Below are 20,206 nucleotides of genomic sequence, written 5' to 3' on the forward strand. Positions count from 1 at the left end.
TGGGAGTTTCAGTTTGAAGGAAATTGGTCCAATAAAAGAAAACACAAATGTTTTCAAATATGCTCTTGATGCCAGTCCATAGGTTAGACTGAATGCGATATGTGTCTTTCCAATTTGGATATACAAGTGTATTCATCATCTTCTCATTTAGCATACTAAAGCAGAGTATTGCAATATAGGTTGCTGCAACTTAAGTTTTGGCAGGAGTAACAATAATGAGACATTAGGCCCCAGTGAGATTTGAACTCACGACCCCTGGTTTACAAGACCAGTGCGCTAACCCCTGAGCTATGGAGCCACTTTGTTAAGTTATTTTATACACATTTTGGTGTCTGGTTGAGGATGGAAATTGATATACAGCAAATTTCAAATCTTTTCTGGTAAATGTACTTTTTTCAATTACAATTGTTGTGTTTATGGTCATCTTAAGGTTCTTCAAGATTGCATCAAAACAGTCACATAAAATTGGCAAAGTAGTTGTAGTCATCTATAATGGACTAGGAATGTATTACTTTACTTCTTAACGAGCTGTAGGAGAGAGGCCAGGTTAACATAAAACAAAAGATTTTATCCTCCTGCCTTATAAAGGAACACTTCAACTTTGGTTTTCATTATACTTTAGCACTAATATGACAATTAAAAATGTAGGCTTATGTATACTGTTTTCATTCTCTTGGTTCTATTTATTGTGATGTTGAATCCTTTTCAAATGGCCTATTCTGATATATATGCAATATCTATAATTGAGGCACACCTGGGAGACACTTTGAATCAAATTATTTAAATGCATTTTAAAATGAGCTGTTTTATGTTATTGTGGTGTGTACATAATAGAGATCCAAAATTGGTCATACTTTCCATGGCTTTCCAACTTTAGGATCCATAGGGTGGAATTATTTCAAAATGTTATAGCCGGACATCTTTATAGAGTTATTTGTAGTCATTAGTGGTCATTACCCTGAGTGTGCTTGCACGTGTAGAGTATATATGCTTACATGTTCAAATCAGCCTTCAGTTATATTTATTGGCACCTATGTTCAAAATAACGGTATCAATTGCTCAAGATTAAATCTGCTCTATGCAATGCATGTTGATATGTGCTTTAAATGCTCTTTTTAAAGTTAAATAATTGGAAATCTCTTATATTTATTTTATAATGATGGTGAATAACCATGCTGGGAGTTTCAGTTTGAAGGAAATTGGTCCAATAAAAGAAAACACAAATGTTTTCAAACATGCTCTTGATGCCAGTCCATAGGTTAGACTGAATGCGATATGTGTCTTTCCAATTTGGATATACAAGTGTATTCATCATCTTCTCATTTAGCATACTAAAGCAGAGTATTGCAATATAGGTTGCTGCAACTTAAGTTTTGGCAGGAGTAACAATAATGAGACATTAGGCCCCAGTGAGATTTGAACTCACGACCCCTGGTTTACAAGACCAGTGCGCTAACCTCTGAGCTAAGGTGCCACTTTGTTAAGTTATTTTATACACATTTTGGTGTCTGGTTGAGGATGGAAATTGATATACAGCAAATTTCAAATCTTTTCTGGTAAATGTACTTTTTTCAATTACAATTGTTGTGTTTATGGTCATCTTAAGGTTCTTCAAGATTGCATCAAAACAGTCACATAAAATTGGCAAAGTAGTTGTAGTCATCTATAATGGACTAGGAATGTATTACTTTACTTCTTAACGAGCTGTAGGAGAGAGGCCAGGTTAACATAAAACAAAAGATTTTATCCTCCTGCCTTATAAAGGAACACTTCAACTTTGGTTTTCATTATACTTTAGCACTAATATGACAATTAAAAATGTAGGCTTATGTATACTGTTTTCATTCTCTTGGTTCTATTTATTGTGATGTTGAATCCTTTTCAAATGGCCTATTCTGATATATATGCAATATCTATAATTGAGGCATACCTGGGAGACACTTTGAATCAAATTATTTAAATGCATTTTAAAATGAGCTGTTTTATGTTATTGTGGTGTGTACATAATAGAGATCCAAAATTGGTCATACTTTCCATGGCTTTCCAACTTTAGGATCCATAGGGTGGAATTATTTCAAAATGTTATAGCCGGACATCTTTATAGAGTTATTTGTAGTCATTAGTGGTCATTACCCTGAGTGTGCTTGCACGTGTAGAGTATATATGCTTACATGTTCAAATCAGCCTTCAGTTATATTTATTGGCACCTATGTTCAAAATAACGGTATCAATTGCTCAAGATTAAATCTGCTCTATGCAATGCATGTTGATATGTGCTTTAAATGCTCTTTTTAAAGTTAAATAATTGGAAATCTCTTATATTTATTTTATAATGATGGTGAATAACCATGCTGGGAGTTTCAGTTTGAAGGAAATTGGTCCAATAAAAGAAAACACAAATGTTTTCAAATATGCTCTTGATGCCAGTCCATAGGTTAGACTGAATGCGATATGTGTCTTTCCAATTTGGATATACAAGTGTATTCATCATCTTCTCATTTAGCATACTAAAGCAGAGTATTGCAATATAGGTTGCTGCAACTTAAGTTTTGGCAGGAGTAACAATAATGAGACATTAGGCCCCAGTGAGATTTGAACTCACGACCCCTGGTTTACAAGACCAGTGCGCTAACCCCTGAGCTATGGAGCCACTTTGTTAAGTTATTTTATACACATTTTGGTGTCTGGTTGAGGATGGAAATTGATATACAGCAAATTTCAAATCTTTTCTGGTAAATGTACTTTTTTCAATTACAATTGTTGTGTTTATGGTCATCTTAAGGTTCTTCAAGATTGCATCAAAACAGTCACATAAAATTGGCAAAGTAGTTGTAGTCATCTATAATGGACTAGGAATGTATTACTTTACTTCTTAACGAGCTGTAGGAGAGAGGCCAGGTTAACATAAAACAAAAGATTTTATCCTCCTGCCTTATAAAGGAACACTTCAACTTTGGTTTTCATTATACTTTAGCACTAATATGACAATTAAAAATGTAGGCTTATGTATACTGTTTTCATTCTCTTGGTTCTATTATTGTGATGTTGAATCCTTTTCAAATGGCCTATTCTGATATATATGCAATATCTATAATTGAGGCATACCTGGGAGACACTTTGAATCAAATTATTTAAATGCATTTTAAAATGAGCTGTTTTATGTTATTGTGGTGTGTACATAATAGAGATCCAAAATTGGTCATACTTTCCATGGCTTTCCAACTTTAGGATCCATAGGGTGGAATTATTTCAAAATGTTATAGCCGGACATCTTTATAGAGTTATTTGTAGTCATTAGTGGTCATTACCCTGAGTGTGCTTGCACGTGTAGAGTATATATGCTTACATGTTCAAATCAGCCTTCAGTTATATTTATTGGCACCTATGTTCAAAATAACGGTATCAATTGCTCAAGATTAAATCTGCTCTATGCAATGCATGTTGATATGTGCTTTAAATGCTCTTTTTAAAGTTAAATAATTGGAAATCTCTTATATTTATTTTATAATGATGGTGAATAACCATGCTGGGAGTTTCAGTTTGAAGGAAATTGGTCCAATAAAAGAAAACACAAATGTTTTCAAATATGCTCTTGATACCAGTCCATAGGTTAGACTGAATGCGATATGTGTCTTTCCAATTTGGATATACAAGTGTATTCATCATCTTCTCATTTAGCATACTAAAGCAGAGTATTGCAATATAGGTTGCTGCAACTTAAGTTTTAGCAGGAGTAACAATAATGAGACATTAGGCCCCAGTGAGATTTGAACTCACGACCCCTGGTTTACAAGACCAGTGCTCTAACCCCTGAGATATGGAGCCACTTGGTTAAGTTATTTTATACACATTTTGGTGTCTGGTTGAGGATGGAAAATGATATACAGCAAATTTCAAATCTTTTCTGGTAAATGTACTTTTTTCAATTACAATTGTTGTGTTTATGGTCATCTTAAGGTTCTTCAAGATTGCATCAAGACAGTCACATAAAATTGGCAAAGTAGTTGTAGTCATCTATAATGGACTAGGAATGTATTACTTTACTTCTTAACGAGCTGTAGGAGAGAGGCCAGGTTAACATAAAACAAAAGATTTTATCCTCCTGCCTTATAAAGGAACACTTCAACTTTGGTTTTCATTATACTTTAGCACTAATATGACAATTAAAAATGTAGGCTTATGTATACTGTTTTCATTCTCTTGGTTCTATTTATTGTGATGTTGAATCCTTTTCAAATAGCCTATTCAGATATATATATATATGCAATATCTATAATTGAGGCATACCTGGGAGACACTTTGAATCAAATTATTTAAATGCATTTTAAAATGAGCTGTTTTATGTTATTGTGGTGTGTACATAATAGAGATCCAAAATTGGTCATACTTTCCATGGCTTTCCAACTGTAGGATCCATAGGGTGGAATTATTTCAAAATGTTATAGCCGGACATCTTTATAGAGTTATTTGTAGTCATTAGTGGTCATTACCCTGAGTGTGCTTGCACGTGTAGAGTATATATGCTTACATGTTCAAATCAGCCTTCAGTTATATTTATTGGCACCTATGTTCAAAATAACGGTATCAATTGCTCAAGATTAAATCTGCTCTATGCAATGCATGTTGATATGTGCTTTAAATGCTCTTTTTAAAGATAAATAATTGGAAATCTCTTATATTTATTTTATAATGATGGTGAATAACCATGCTGGGAGTTTCAGTTTGAAGGAAATTGGTCCAATAAAAGAAAACACAAATGTTTTCAAATATGCTCTTGATACCAGTCCATAGGTTAGACTGAATGCGATATGTGTCTTTCCAATTTGGATATACAAGTGTATTCATCATCTTCTCATTTAGCATACTAAAGCAGAGTATTGCAATATAGGTTGCTGCAACTTAAGTTTTAGCAGGAGTAACAATAATGAGACATTAGGCCCCAGTGAGATTTGATCTCACGACCCCTGATTTACAAGACCAGTGCACTAACCCCTGAGCTATGGAGCCACTTTGTTAAGTTATTTTATACACATTTTGGTGTCTGGTTGAGGATGGAAATTGATATACAGCAAATTTCAAATCTTTTCTGGTAAATGTACTTTTTTCAATTACAATTGTTGTGTTTATGGTCATCTTAAGGTTCTTCAAGATTGCATCAAAACAGTCACATAAAATTGGCAAAGTAGTTGTAGTCATCTATAATGGACTAGGAATGTATTACTTTACTTCTTAACGAGCTGTAGGAGAGAGGCCAGGTTAACATAAAACAAAAGATTTTATCCTCCTGCCTTATAAAGGAACACTTCAACTTTGGTTTTCATTATACTTTAGCACTAATATGACAATTAAAAATGTAGGCTTATGTATACTGTTTTCATTCTCTTGGTTCTATTTATTGTGATGTTGAATCCTTTTCAAATAGCCTATTCAGATATATATATATGCAATATCTATAATTGAGGCATACCTGGGAGACACTTTGAATCAAATTATTTAAATGCATTTTAAAATGAGCTGTTTTATGTTATTGTGGTGTGTACATAATAGAGATCCAAAATTGGTCATACTTTCCATGGCTTTCCAACTTTAGGATCCATAGGGTGGAATTATTTCAAAATGTTATAGCCGGACATCTTTATAGAGTTATTTGTAGTCATTAGTGGTCATTACCCTGAGTGTGCTTGCACGTGTAGAGTATATATGCTTACATGTTCAAATCAGCCTTCAGTTATATTTATTGGCACCTATGTTCAAAATAACGGTATCAATTGCTCAAGATTAAATCTGCTCTATGCAATGCATGTTGATATGTGCTTTAAATGCTCTTTTTAAAGTTAAATAATTGGAAATCTCTTATATTTATTTTATAATGATGGTGAATAACCATGCTGGGAGTTTCAGTTTGAAGGAAATTGGTCCAATAAAAGAAAACACAAATGTTTTCAAATATGCTCTTGATACCAGTCCATAGGTTAGACTGAATGCGATATGTGTCTTTCCAATTTGGATATACAAGTGTATTCATCATCTTCTCATTTAGCATACTAAAGCAGAGTATTGCAATATAGGTTGCTGCAACTTAAGTTTTAGCAGGAGTAACAATAATGAGACATTAGGCCCCAGTGAGATTTGAACTCACGACCCCTGGTTTACAAGACCAGTGCTCTAACCCCTGAGATATGGAGCCACTTGGTTAAGTTATTTTATACACATTTTGGTGTCTGGTTGAGGATGGAAAATGATATACAGCAAATTTCAAATCTTTTCTGGTAAATGTACTTTTTTCAATTACAATTGTTGTGTTTATGGTCATCTTAAGGTTCTTCAAGATTGCATCAAGACAGTCACATAAAATTGGCAAAGTAGTTGTAGTCATCTATAATGGACTAGGAATGTATTACTTTACTTCTTAACGAGCTGTAGGAGAGAGGCCAGGTTAACATAAAACAAAAGATTTTATCCTCCTGCCTTATAAAGGAACACTTCAACTTTGGTTTTCATTATACTTTAGCACTAATATGACAATTAAAAATGTAGGCTTATGTATACTGTTTTCATTCTCTTGGTTCTATTTATTGTGATGTTGAATCCTTTTCAAATAGCCTATTCAGATATATATATATGCAATATCTATAATTGAGGCATACCTGGGAGACACTTTGAATCAAATTATTTAAATGCATTTTAAAATGAGCTGTTTTATGTTATTGTGGTGTGTACATAATAGAGATCCAAAATTGGTCATACTTTCCATGGCTTTCCAACTTTAGGATCCATAGGGTGGAATTATTTCAAAATGTTATAGCCGGACATCTTTATAGAGTTATTTGTAGTCATTAGTGGTCATTACCCTGAGTGTGCTTGCACGTGTAGAGTATATATGCTTACATGTTCAAATCAGCCTTCAGTTATATTTATTGGCACCTATGTTCAAAATAACGGTATCAATTGCTCAAGATTAAATCTGCTCTATGCAATGCATGTTGATATGTGCTTTAAATGCTCTTTTTAAAGATAAATAATTGGAAATCTCTTATATTTATTTTATAATGATGGTGAATAACCATGCTGGGAGTTTCAGTTTGAAGGAAATTGGTCCAATAAAAGAAAACACAAATGTTTTCAAATATGCTCTTGATACCAGTCCATAGGTTAGACTGAATGCGATATGTGTCTTTCCAATTTGGATATACAAGTGTATTCATCATCTTCTCATTTAGCATACTAAAGCAGAGTATTGCAATATAGGTTGCTGCAACTTAAGTTTTAGCAGGAGTAACAATAATGAGACATTAGGCCCCAGTGAGATTTGATCTCACGACCCCTGGTTTACAAGACCAGTGCACTAACCCCTGAGCTATGGAGCCACTTTGTTAAGTTATTTTATACACATTTTGGTGTCTGGTTGAGGATGGAAATTGATATACAGCAAATTTCAAATCTTTTCTGGTAAATGTACTTTTTTCAATTACAATTGTTGTGTTTATGGTCATCTTAAGGTTCTTCAAGATTGCATCAAAACAGTCACATAAAATTGGCAAAGTAGTTGTAGTCATCTATAATGGACTAGGAATGTATTACTTTACTTCTTAACGAGCTGTAGGAGAGAGGCCAGGTTAACATAAAACAAAAGATTTTATCCTCCTGCCTTATAAAGGAACACTTCAACTTTGGTTTTCATTATACTTTAGCACTAATATGACAATTAAAAATGTAGGCTTATGTATACTGTTTTCATTCTCTTGGTTCTATTTATTGTGATGTTGAATCCTTTTCAAATAGCCTATTCAGATATATATATATGCAATATCTATAATTGAGGCATACCTGGGAGACACTTTGAATCAAATTATTTAAATGCATTTTAAAATGAGCTGTTTTATGTTATTGTGGTGTGTACATAATAGAGATCCAAAATTGGTCATACTTTCCATGGCTTTCCAACTTTAGGATCCATAGGGTGGAATTATTTCAAAATGTTATAGCCGGACATCTTTATAGAGTTATTTGTAGTCATTAGTGGTCATTACCCTGAGTGTGCTTGCACGTGTAGAGTATATATGCTTACATGTTCAAATCAGCCTTCAGTTATATTTATTGGCACCTATGTTCAAAATAACGGTATCAATTGCTCAAGATTAAATCTGCTCTATGCAATGCATGTTGATATGTGCTTTAAATGCTCTTTTTAAAGTTAAATAATTGGAAATCTCTTATATTTATTTTATAATGATGGTGAATAACCATGCTGGGAGTTTCAGTTTGAAGGAAATTGGTCCAATAAAAGAAAACACAAATGTTTTCAAATATGCTCTTGATGCCAGTCCATAGGTTAGACTGAATGCGATATGTGTCTTTCCAATTTGGATATACAAGTGTATTCATCATCTTCTCATTTAGCATACTAAAGCAGAGTATTGCAATATAGGTTGCTGCAACTTAAGTTTTGGCAGGAGTAACAATAATGAGACATTAGGCCCCAGTGAGATTTGAACTCACGACCCCTGGTTTACAAGACCAGTGCGCTAACCCCTGAGCTATGGAGCCACTTTGTTAAGTTATTTTATACACATTTTGGTGTCTGGTTGAGGATGGAAATTGATATACAGCAAATTTCAAATCTTTTCTGGTAAATGTACTTTTTTCAATTACAATTGTTGTGTTTATGGTCATCTTAAGGTTCTTCAAGATTGCATCAAAACAGTCACATAAAATTGGCAAAGTAGTTGTAGTCATCTATAATGGACTAGGAATGTATTACTTTACTTCTTAACGAGCTGTAGGAGAGAGGCCAGGTTAACATAAAACAAAAGATTTTATCCTCCTGCCTTATAAAGGAACACTTCAACTTTGGTTTTCATTATACTTTAGCACTAATATGACAATTAAAAATGTAGGCTTATGTATACTGTTTTCATTCTCTTGGTTCTATTTATTGTGATGTTGAATCCTTTTCAAATGGCCTATTCTGATATATATGCAATATCTATAATTGAGGCATACCTGGGAGACACTTTGAATCAAATTATTTAAATGCATTTTAAAATGAGCTGTTTTATGTTATTGTGGTGTGTACATAATAGAGATCCAAAATTGGTCATACTTTCCATGGCTTTCCAACTTTAGGATCCATAGGGTGGAATTATTTCAAAATGTTATAGCCGGACATCTTTATAGAGTTATTTGTAGTCATTAGTGGTCATTACCCTGAGTGTGCTTGCACGTGTAGAGTATATATGCTTACATGTTCAAATCAGCCTTCAGTTATATTTATTGGCACCTATGTTCAAAATAACGGTATCAATTGCTCAAGATTAAATCTGCTCTATGCAATGCATGTTGATATGTGCTTTAAATGCTCTTTTTAAAGTTAAATAATTGGAAATCTCTTATATTTATTTTATAATGATGGTGAATAACCATGCTGGGAGTTTCAGTTTGAAGGAAATTGGTCCAATAAAAGAAAACACAAATGTTTTCAAATATGCTCTTGAAACCAGTCCATAGGTTAGACTGAATGCGATATGTGTCTTTCCAATTTGGATATACAAGTGTATTCATTATCTTCTCATTTAGCCTACTAAAGCAGAGTATTGCAATATAGGTTGCTGCAACTTAAGTTTTAGAAGGAGTAACAATAATGAGACATTAGGCCCCAGTGAGATTTGAACTCACGACCCCTGGTTTACAAGACCAGTGCTCTAACCCCTGAGCTATGGAGCCACTTGTTTAAGTTATTTTATACACATTTTGGTGTCTGGTTGAGGATGGAAAATGATATACAGCAAATTTCAAATCTTTTCTGGTAAATGTACTTTTTTCAATTACAATTGTTGTGTTTATGGTCATCTTAAGGTTCGTCAAGATTGCATCAAGACAGTCACATAAAATTGGCAAAGTAGTTGTAGTCATCTATAATGGACTAGGAATGTATTACTTTACTTCTTAACGAGCTGTAGGAGAGAGGCCAGGTTAACATAAAACAAAAGATTTTATCCTCCTGCCTTATAAAGGAACACTTCAACTTTGGTTTTCATTATACTTTAGCACTAATATGACAATTAAAAATGTAGGCTTATGTATACTGTTTTCATTCTCTTGGTTCTATTTATTGTGATGTTGAATCCTTTTCAAATAGCCTATTCAGATATATATATATGCAATATCTATAATTGAGGCATACCTGGGAGACACTTTGAATCAAATTATTTAAATGCATTTTAAAATGAGCTGTTTTATGTTATTGTGGTGTGTACATAATAGAGATCCAAAATTGGTCATACTTTCCATGGCTTTCCAACTTTAGGATCCATAGGGTGGAATTATTTCAAAATGTTATAGCCGGACATCTTTATAGAGTTATTTGTAGTCATTAGTGGTCATTACCCTGAGTGTGCTTGCACGTGTAGAGTATATATGCTTACATGTTCAAATCAGCCTTCAGTTATATTTATTGGCACCTATGTTCAAAATAACGGTATCAATTGCTCAAGATTAAATCTGCTCTATGCAATGCATGTTGATATGTGCTTTAAATGCTCTTTTTAAAGATAAATAATTGGAAATCTCTTATATTTATTTTATAATGATGGTGAATAACCATGCTGGGAGTTTCAGTTTGAAGGAAATTGGTCCAATAAAAGAAAACACAAATGTTTTCAAATATGCTCTTGATACCAGTCCATAGGTTAGACTGAATGCGATATGTGTCTTTCCAATTTGGATATACAAGTGTATTCATCATCTTCTCATTTAGCATACTAAAGCAGAGTATTGCAATATAGGTTGCTGCAACTTAAGTTTTAGCAGGAGTAACAATAATGAGACATTAAGCCCCAGTGAGATTTGATCTCACGACCCCTGGTTTACAAGACCAGTGCACTAACCCCTGAGCTATGGAGCCACTTTATTAAGTTATTTTATACACATTTTGGTGTCTGGTTGAGGATGGAAATTGATATACAGCAAATTTCAAATCTTTTCTGGTAAATGTACTTTTTTCAATTACAATTGTTGTGTTTATGGTCATCTTAAGGTTCTTCAAGATTGCATCAAAACAGTCACATAAAATTGGCAAAGTAGTTGTAGTCATCTATAATGGACTAGGAATGTATTACTTTACTTCTTAACGAGCTGTAGGAGAGAGGCCAGGTTAACATAAAACAAAAGATTTTATCCTCCTGCCTTATAAAGGAACACTTCAACTTTGGTTTTCATTATACTTTAGCACTAATATGACAATTAAAAATGTAGGCTTATGTATACTGTTTTCATTCTCTTGGTTCTATTTATTGTGATGTTGAATCCTTTTCAAATAGCCTATTCAGATATATATATATGCAATATCTATAATTGAGGCATACCTGGGAGACACTTTGAATCAAATTATTTAAATGCATTTTAAAATGAGCTGTTTTATGTTATTGTGGTGTGTACATAATAGAGATCCAAAATTGGTCATACTTTCCATGGCTTTCCAACTTTAGGATCCATAGGGTGGAATTATTTCAAAATGTTATAGCCGGACATCTTTATAGAGTTATTTGTAGTCATTAGTGGTCATTACCCTGAGTGTGCTTGCACGTGTAGAGTATATATGCTTACATGTTCAAATCAGCCTTCAGTTATATTTATTGGCACCTATGTTCAAAATAACGGTATCAATTGCTCAAGATTAAATCTGCTCTATGCAATGCATGTTGATATGTGCTTTAAATGCTCTTTTTAAAGTTAAATAATTGGAAATCTCTTATATTTATTTTATAATGATGGTGAATAACCATGCTGGGAGTTTCAGTTTGAAGGAAATTGGTCCAATAAAAGAAAACACAAATGTTTTCAAATATGCTCTTGATACCAGTCCATAGGTTAGACTGAATGCGATATGTGTCTTTCCAATTTGGATATACAAGTGTATTCATCATCTTCTCATTTAGCATACTAAAGCAGAGTATTGCAATATAGGTTGCTGCAACTTAAGTTTTAGCAGGAGTAACAATAATGAGACATTAGGCCCCAGTGAGATTTGATCTCACGACCCCTGGTTTACAAGACCAGTGCACTAACCCCTGAGCTATGGAGCCACTTTGTTAAGTTATTTTATACACATTTTGGTGTCTGGTTGAGGATGGAAATTGATATACAGCAAATTTCAAATCTTTTCTGGTAAATGTACTTTTTTCAATTACAATTGTTGTGTTTATGGTCATCTTAAGGTTCTTCAAGATTGCATCAAAACAGTCACATAAAATTGGCAAAGTAGTTGTAGTCATCTATAATGGACTAGGAATGTATTACTTTACTTCTTAACGAGCTGTAGGAGAGAGGCCAGGTTAACATAAAACAAAAGATTTTATCCTCCTGCCTTATAAAGGAACACTTCAACTTTGGTTTTCATTATACTTTAGCACTAATATGACAATTAAAAATGTAGGCTTATGTATACTGTTTTCATTCTCTTGGTTCTATTTATTGTGATGTTGAATCCTTTTCAAATAGCCTATTCAGATATATATATATGCAATATCTATAATTGAGGCATACCTGGGAGACACTTTGAATCAAATTATTTAAATGCATTTTAAAATGAGCTGTTTTATGTTATTGTGGTGTGTACATAATAGAGATCCAAAATTGGTCATACTTTCCATGGCTTTCCAACTTTAGGATCCATAGGGTGGAATTATTTCAAAATGTTATAGCCGGACATCTTTATAGAGTTATTTGTAGTCATTAGTGGTCATTACCCTGAGTGTGCTTGCATGTGTAGAGTATATATGCTTACATGTTCAAATCAGCCTTCAGTTATATTTATTGGCACCTATGTTCAAAATAACGGTATCAATTGCTCAAGATTAAATCTGCTCTATGCAATGCATGTTGATATGTGCTTTAAATGCTCTTTTTAAAGTTAAATAATTGGAAATCTCTTATATTTATTTTATAATGATGGTGAATAACCATGCTGGGAGTTTCAGTTTGAAGGAAATTGGTCCAATAAAAGAAAACACAAATGTTTTCAAATATGCTCTTGATGCCAGTCCATAGGTTAGACTGAATGCGATATGTGTCTTTCCAATTTGGATATACAAGTGTATTCATCATCTTCTCATTTAGCATACTAAAGCAGAGTATTGCAATATAGGTTGCTGCAACTTAAGTTTTGGCAGGAGTAACAATAATGAGACATTAGGCCCCAGTGAGATTTGAACTCACGACCCCTGGTTTACAAGACCAGTGCGCTAACCCCTGAGCTATGGAGCCACTTTGTTAAGTTATTTTATACACATTTTGGTGTCTGGTTGAGGATGGAAATTGATATACAGCAAATTTCAAATCTTTTCTGGTAAATGTACTTTTTTCAATTACAATTGTTGTGTTTATGGTCATCTTAAGGTTCTTCAAGATTGCATCAAAACAGTCACATAAAATTGGCAAAGTAGTTGTAGTCATCTATAATGGACTAGGAATGTATTACTTTACTTCTTAACGAGCTGTAGGAGAGAGGCCAGGTTAACATAAAACAAAAGATTTTATCCTCCTGCCTTATAAAGGAACACTTCAACTTTGGTTTTCATTATACTTTAGCACTAATATGACAATTAAAAATGTAGGCTTATGTATACTGTTTTCATTCTCTTGGTTCTATTTATTGTGATGTTGAATCCTTTTCAAATGGCCTATTCTGATATATATGCAATATCTATAATTGAGGCATACCTGGGAGACACTTTGAATCAAATTATTTAAATGCATTTTAAAATGAGCTGTTTTATGTTATTGTGGTGTGTACATAATAGAGATCCAAAATTGGTCATACTTTCCATGGCTTTCCAACTTTAGGATCCATAGGGTGGAATTATTTCAAAATGTTATAGCCGGACATCTTTATAGAGTTATTTGTAGTCATTAGTGGTCATTACCCTGAGTGTGCTTGCACGTGTAGAGTATATATGCTTACATGTTCAAATCAGCCTTCAGTTATATTTATTGGCACCTATGTTCAAAATAACGGTATCAATTGCTCAAGATTAAATCTGCTCTATGCAATGCATGTTGATATGTGCTTTAAATGCTCTTTTTAAAGTTAAATAATTGGAAATCTCTTATATTTATTTTATAATGATGGTGAATAACCATGCTGGGAGTTTCAGTTTGAAGGAAATTGGTCCAATAAAAGAAAACACAAATGTTTTCAAATATGCTCTTGAAACCAGTCCATAGGTTAGACTGAATGCGATATGTGTCTTTCCAATTTGGATATACAAGTGTATTCATTATCTTCTCATTTAGCCTACTAAAGCAGAGTATTGCAATATAGGTTGCTGCAACTTAAGTTTTAGCAGGAGTAACAATAATGAGACATTAGGCCCCAGTGAGATTTGAACTCACGACCCCTGGTTTACAAGACCAGTGCTCTAACCCCTGAGCTATGGAGCCACTTGTTTAAGTTATTTTATACACATTTTGGTGTCTGGTTGAGGATGGAAAATGATATACAGCAAATTTCAAATCTTTTCTGGTAAATGTACTTTTTTCAATTACAATTGTTGTGTTTATGGTCATCTTAAGGTTCGTCAAGATTGCATCAAGACAGTCACATAAAATTGGCAAAGTAGTTGTAGTCATCTATAATGGACTAGGAATGTATTACTTTACTTCTTAACGAGCTGTAGGAGAGAGGCCAGGTTAACATAAAACAAAAGATTTTATCCTCCTGCCTTATAAAGGAACACTTCAACTTTGGTTTTCATTATACTTTAGCACTAATATGACAATTAAAAATGTAGGCTTATGTATACTGTTTTCATTCTCTTGGTTCTATTTATTGTGATGTTGAATCCTTTTCAAATAGCCTATTCAGATATATATATATGCAATATCTATAATTGAGGCATACCTGGGAGACACTTTGAATCAAATTATTTAAATGCATTTTAAAATGAGCTGTTTTATGTTATTGTGGTGTGTACATAATAGAGATCCAAAATTGGTCATACTTTCCATGGCTTTCCAACTTTAGGATCCATAGGGTGGAATTATTTCAAAATGTTATAGCCGGACATCTTTATAGAGTTATTTGTAGTCATTAGTGGTCATTACCCTGAGTGTGCTTGCACGTGTAGAGTATATATGCTTACATGTTCAAATCAGCCTTCAGTTATATTTATTGGCACCTATGTTCAAAATAACGGTATCAATTGCTCAAGATTAAATCTGCTCTATGCAATGCATGTTGATATGTGCTTTAAATGCTCTTTTTAAAGATAAATAATTGGAAATCTCTTATATTTATTTTATAATGATGGTGAATAACCATGCTGGGAGTTTCAGTTTGAAGGAAATTGGTCCAATAAAAGAAAACACAAATGTTTTCAAATATGCTCTTGATACCAGTCCATAGGTTAGACTGAATGCGATATGTGTCTTTCCAATTTGGATATACAAGTGTATTCATCATCTTCTCATTTAGCATACTAAAGCAGAGTATTGCAATATAGGTTGCTGCAACTTAAGTTTTAGCAGGAGTAACAATAATGAGACATTAAGCCCCAGTGAGATTTGATCTCACGACCCCTGGTTTACAAGACCAGTGCACTAACCCCTGAGCTATGGAGCCACTTTATTAAGTTATTTTATACACATTTTGGTGTCTGGTTGAGGATGGAAATTGATATACAGCAAATTTCAAATCTTTTCTGGTAAATGTACTTTTTTCAATTACAATTGTTGTGTTTATGGTCATCTTAAGGTTCTTCAAGATTGCATCAAAACAGTCACATAAAATTGGCAAAGTAGTTGTAGTCATCTATAATGGACTAGGAATGTATTACTTTACTTCTTAACGAGCTGTAGGAGAGAGGCCAGGTTAACATAAAACAAAAGATTTTATCCTCCTGCCTTATAAAGGAACACTTCAACTTTGGTTTTCATTATACTTTAGCACTAATATGACAATTAAAAATGTAGGCTTATGTATACTGTTTTCATTCTCTTGGTTCTATTTATTGTGATGTTGAATCCTTTTCAAATAGCCTATTCAGATATATATATATGCAATATCTATAATTGAGGCATACCTGGGAGACACTTTGAATCAAATTATTTAAATGCATTTTAAAATGAGCTGTTTTATGTTATTGTGGTGTGTACATAATAGAGATCCAAAATTGGTCATACTTTCCATGGCTTTCCAACTTTAGGATCCATAGGGTGGAATTATTTCAAAATGTTATAGCCGGACATCTTTATAGAGTTATTTGTAGTCATTAGTGGTCATTACCCTGAGTGTGCTTGCACGTGTAGAGTATATATGCTTACATGTTCAAATCAGCCTTCAGTTATATTTATTGGCACCTATGTTCAAAATAACGGTATCAATTGCTCAAGATTAAATCTGCTCTATGCAATGCATGTTGATATGTGCTTTAAATGCTCTTTTTAAAGTTAAATAATTGGAAATCTCTTATATTTATTTTATAATGATGGTGAATAACCATGCTGGGAGTTTCAGTTTGAAGGAAATTGGTCCAATAAAAGAAAACACAAATGTTTTCAAATATGCTCTTGATGCCAGTCCATAGGTTAGACTGAATGCGATATGTGTCTTTCCAATTTGGATATACAAGTGTATTCATCATCTTCTCATTTAGCATACTAAAGCAGAGTATTGCAATATAGGTTGCTGCAACTTAAGTTTTGGCAGGAGTAACAATAATGAGACATTAGGCCCCAGTGAGATTTGAACTCACGACCCCTGGTTTACAAGACCAGTGCGCTAACCCCTGAGCTATGGAGCCACTTTGTTAAGTTATTTTATACACATTTTGGTGTCTGGTTGAGGATGGAAATTGATATACAGCAAATTTCAAATCTTTTCTGGTAAATGTACTTTTTTCAATTACAATTGTTGTGTTTATGGTCATCTTAAGGTTCTTCAAGATTGCATCAAAACAGTCACATAAAATTGGCAAAGTAGTTGTAGTCATCTATAATGGACTAGGAATGTATTACTTTACTTCTTAACGAGCTGTAGGAGAGAGGCCAGGTTAACATAAAACAAAAGATTTTATCCTCCTGCCTTATAAAGGAACACTTCAACTTTGGTTTTCATTATACTTTAGCACTAATATGACAATTAAAAATGTAGGCTTATGTATACTGTTTTCATTCTCTTGGTTCTATTTATTGTGATGTTGAATCCTTTTCAAATGGCCTATTCTGATATATATGCAATATCTATAATTGAGGCATACCTGGGAGACACTTTGAATCAAATTATTTAAATGCATTTTAAAATGAGCTGTTTTATGTTATTGTGGTGTGTACATAATAGAGATCCAAAATTGGTCATACTTTCCATGGCTTTCCAACTTTAGGATCCATAGGGTGGAATTATTTCAAAATGTTATAGCCGGACATCTTTATAGAGTTATTTGTAGTCATTAGTGGTCATTACCCTGAGTGTGCTTGCACGTGTAGAGTATATATGCTTACATGTTCAAATCAGCCTTCAGTTATATTTATTGGCACCTATGTTCAAAATAACGGTATCAATTGCTCAAGATTAAATCTGCTCTATGCAATGCATGTTGATATGTGCTTTAAATGCTCTTTTTAAAGTTAAATAATTGGAAATCTCTTATATTTATTTTATAATGATGGTGAATAACCATGCTGGGAGTTTCAGTTTGAAGGAAATTGGTCCAATAAAAGAAAACACAAATGTTTTCAAATATGCTCTTGAAACCAGTCCATAGGTTAGACTGAATGCGATATGTGTCTTTCCAATTTGGATATACAAGTGTATTCATTATCTTCTCATTTAGCCTACTAAAGCAGAGTATTGCAATATAGGTTGCTGCAACTTAAGTTTTAGCAGGAGTAACAATAATGAGCCCCAGTGAGATTTGAACTCACGACCCCTGGTTTACAAGACCAGTGCTCTAACCCCTGAGCTATGGAGCCACTTGTTTAAGTTATTTTATACACATTTTGGTGTCTGGTTGAGGATGGAAAATGATATACAGCAAATTTCAAATCTTTTCTGGTAAATGTACTTTTTTCAATTACAATTGTTGTGTTTATGGTCATCTTAAGGTTCGTCAAGATTGCATCAAGACAGTCACATAAAATTGGCAAAGTAGTTGTAGTCATCTATAATGGACTAGGAATGTATTACTTTACTTCTTAACGAGCTGTAGGAGAGAGGCCAGATTAACATAAAACAAAAGATTTTATCCTCCTGCCTTATAAAGGAACACTTCAACTTTGGTTTTCATTATACTTTAGCACTAATATGACAATTAAAAATGTAGGCTTATGTATACTGTTTTCATTCTCTTGGTTCTATTTATTGTGATGTTGAATCCTTTTCAAATGGCCTATTCTGATATATATGCAATATCTATAATTGAGGCATACCTGGGAGACACTTTGAATCAAATTATTTAAATGCATTTTAAAATGAGCTGTTTTATGTTAGTGTGGTGTGTACATAATAGAGATCCAAAATTCGTCATACTTTCCATGGCTTTCCAACTTAAGGATCCATAGGGTGGAATTATTTCAAAATGTTATAGCCGGACATCTTTATAGAATTATTTGTAGTCATTAGTGGTAATTTCCCTGAGTGTGCTTGCACGTGTAGAGTATATATGCTTACATGTTCAAATCAGCCATCAGTTATATCTATTGGCACCTATGTTCAAAATAACGGTATCAATTGCGCAAGATGAAATCTGCTCTATGCAATGCATGTTGATATGTGCTTTAACTGCTCTTTTTAAAGTTAAATAATAGGAAATCTCTAATGTTTATTTTATAATGATGGTGAATAACCATGCTGGGAGTTTCAGTTTGAAGGAAATTGGTCCAATAAAAGAAAACACAAATGTTTTCAAATATGCTCTTGATACCAGTCCATAGGTTAGACTGAATGCGATATGTGTCTTTCCAATTTGGATATACAAGTGTATTCATCATCTTCTCATTTAGCATACTAAAGCAGAGTATTGCAATATAGGTTGCTGCAACTTAAGTTTTAGCAGGAGTAACAATAATGAGACATTAGGCCCCAGTGAGATTTGAACTCACGACCCCTGGTTTACAAGACCAGTGCTCTAACCCCTGAGATATGGAGCCACTTGGTTAAGTTATTTTATACACATTTTGGTGTCTGGTTGAGGATGGAAAATGATATACAGCAAATTTCAAATCTTTTCTGGTAAATGTACTTTTTTCAATTACAATTGTTGTGTTTATGGTCATCTTAAGGTTCTTCAAGATTGCATCAAGACAGTCACATAAAATTGGCAAAGTAGTTGTAGTCATCTATAATGGACTAGGAATGTATTACTTTACTTCTTAACGAGCTGTAGGAGAGAGGCCAGGTTAACATAAAACAAAAGATTTTATCCTCCTGCCTTATAAAGGAACACTTCAACTTTGGTTTTCATTATACTTTAGCACTAATATGACAATTAAAAATGTAGGCTTATGTATACTGTTTTCATTCTCTTGGTTCTATTTATTGTGATGTTGAATCCTTTTCAAATAGCCTATTCAGATATATATATATGCAATATCTATAATTGAGGCATACCTGGGAGACACTTTGAATCAAATTATTTAAATGCATTTTAAAATGAGCTGTTTTATGTTATTGTGGTGTGTACATAATAGAGATCCAAAATTGGTCATACTTTCCATGGCTTTCCAACTTTAGGATCCATAGGGTGGAATTATTTCAAAATGTTATAGCCGGACATCTTTATAGAGTTATTTGTAGTCATTAGTGGTCATTACCCTGAGTGTGCTTGCACGTGTAGAGTATATATGCTTACATGTTCAAATCAGCCTTCAGTTATATTTATTGGCACCTATGTTCAAAATAACGGTATCAATTGCTCAAGATTAAATCTGCTCTATGCAATGCATGTTGATATGTGCTTTAAATGCTCTTTTTAAAGATAAATAATTGGAAATCTCTTATATTTATTTTATAATGATGGTGAATAACCATGCTGGGAGTTTCAGTTTGAAGGAAATTGGTCCAATAAAAGAAAACACAAATGTTTTCAAATATGCTCTTGATACCAGTCCATAGGTTAGACTGAATGCGATATGTGTCTTTCCAATTTGGATATACAAGTGTATTCATCATCTTCTCATTTAGCATACTAAAGCAGAGTATTGCAATATAGGT

The 20,206-nt window shown here is 33.3% G+C and overlaps 13 non-coding genes across 13 annotated transcripts; all 13 read right to left on the bottom strand.

Annotated features, from left to right (window-relative positions):
• Positions 1–225: 225 nt before the first annotated feature.
• TRNAT-UGU (transfer RNA threonine (anticodon UGU)) lies at positions 226–298 on the bottom strand. Its single transcript has one exon. It is a non-coding gene; the product is annotated as a tRNA-Thr (tRNA).
• Positions 299–2,577: 2,279 nt separating this feature from the next.
• On the bottom strand, positions 2,578–2,650 carry TRNAT-UGU (transfer RNA threonine (anticodon UGU)). The gene has a single exon. It is a non-coding gene; the product is annotated as a tRNA-Thr (tRNA).
• A 1,102-nt stretch (positions 2,651–3,752) lies between these two features.
• On the bottom strand, positions 3,753–3,825 carry TRNAT-UGU (transfer RNA threonine (anticodon UGU)). The gene has a single exon. It is a non-coding gene; the product is annotated as a tRNA-Thr (tRNA).
• Positions 3,826–6,114: 2,289 nt separating this feature from the next.
• On the bottom strand, positions 6,115–6,187 carry TRNAT-UGU (transfer RNA threonine (anticodon UGU)). The gene has a single exon. It is a non-coding gene; the product is annotated as a tRNA-Thr (tRNA).
• A 1,107-nt stretch (positions 6,188–7,294) lies between these two features.
• TRNAT-UGU (transfer RNA threonine (anticodon UGU)) lies at positions 7,295–7,367 on the bottom strand. Its single transcript has one exon. It is a non-coding gene; the product is annotated as a tRNA-Thr (tRNA).
• A 1,107-nt stretch (positions 7,368–8,474) lies between these two features.
• On the bottom strand, positions 8,475–8,547 carry TRNAT-UGU (transfer RNA threonine (anticodon UGU)). Its single transcript has one exon. It is a non-coding gene; the product is annotated as a tRNA-Thr (tRNA).
• Positions 8,548–9,650: 1,103 nt separating this feature from the next.
• On the bottom strand, positions 9,651–9,723 carry TRNAT-UGU (transfer RNA threonine (anticodon UGU)). Its single transcript has one exon. It is a non-coding gene; the product is annotated as a tRNA-Thr (tRNA).
• A 2,287-nt stretch (positions 9,724–12,010) lies between these two features.
• TRNAT-UGU (transfer RNA threonine (anticodon UGU)) lies at positions 12,011–12,083 on the bottom strand. The gene has a single exon. It is a non-coding gene; the product is annotated as a tRNA-Thr (tRNA).
• Positions 12,084–13,190: 1,107 nt separating this feature from the next.
• On the bottom strand, positions 13,191–13,263 carry TRNAT-UGU (transfer RNA threonine (anticodon UGU)). Its single transcript has one exon. It is a non-coding gene; the product is annotated as a tRNA-Thr (tRNA).
• A 1,103-nt stretch (positions 13,264–14,366) lies between these two features.
• Positions 14,367–14,439, bottom strand: TRNAT-UGU (transfer RNA threonine (anticodon UGU)). The gene has a single exon. It is a non-coding gene; the product is annotated as a tRNA-Thr (tRNA).
• A 2,287-nt stretch (positions 14,440–16,726) lies between these two features.
• TRNAT-UGU (transfer RNA threonine (anticodon UGU)) lies at positions 16,727–16,799 on the bottom strand. The gene has a single exon. It is a non-coding gene; the product is annotated as a tRNA-Thr (tRNA).
• Positions 16,800–17,893: 1,094 nt separating this feature from the next.
• On the bottom strand, positions 17,894–17,967 carry TRNAT-UGU (transfer RNA threonine (anticodon UGU)). The gene has a single exon. It is a non-coding gene; the product is annotated as a tRNA-Thr (tRNA).
• Positions 17,968–19,070: 1,103 nt separating this feature from the next.
• TRNAT-UGU (transfer RNA threonine (anticodon UGU)) lies at positions 19,071–19,143 on the bottom strand. Its single transcript has one exon. It is a non-coding gene; the product is annotated as a tRNA-Thr (tRNA).
• Positions 19,144–20,206: the final 1,063 nt, after the last annotated feature.

Source organism: Taudactylus pleione, unplaced genomic scaffold (assembly GCF_031769625.1).
Source record: "Taudactylus pleione unplaced genomic scaffold, aTauple2 ptg000117l, whole genome shotgun sequence".
NCBI lineage: Eukaryota > Metazoa > Chordata > Amphibia > Anura > Myobatrachidae > Taudactylus > Taudactylus pleione.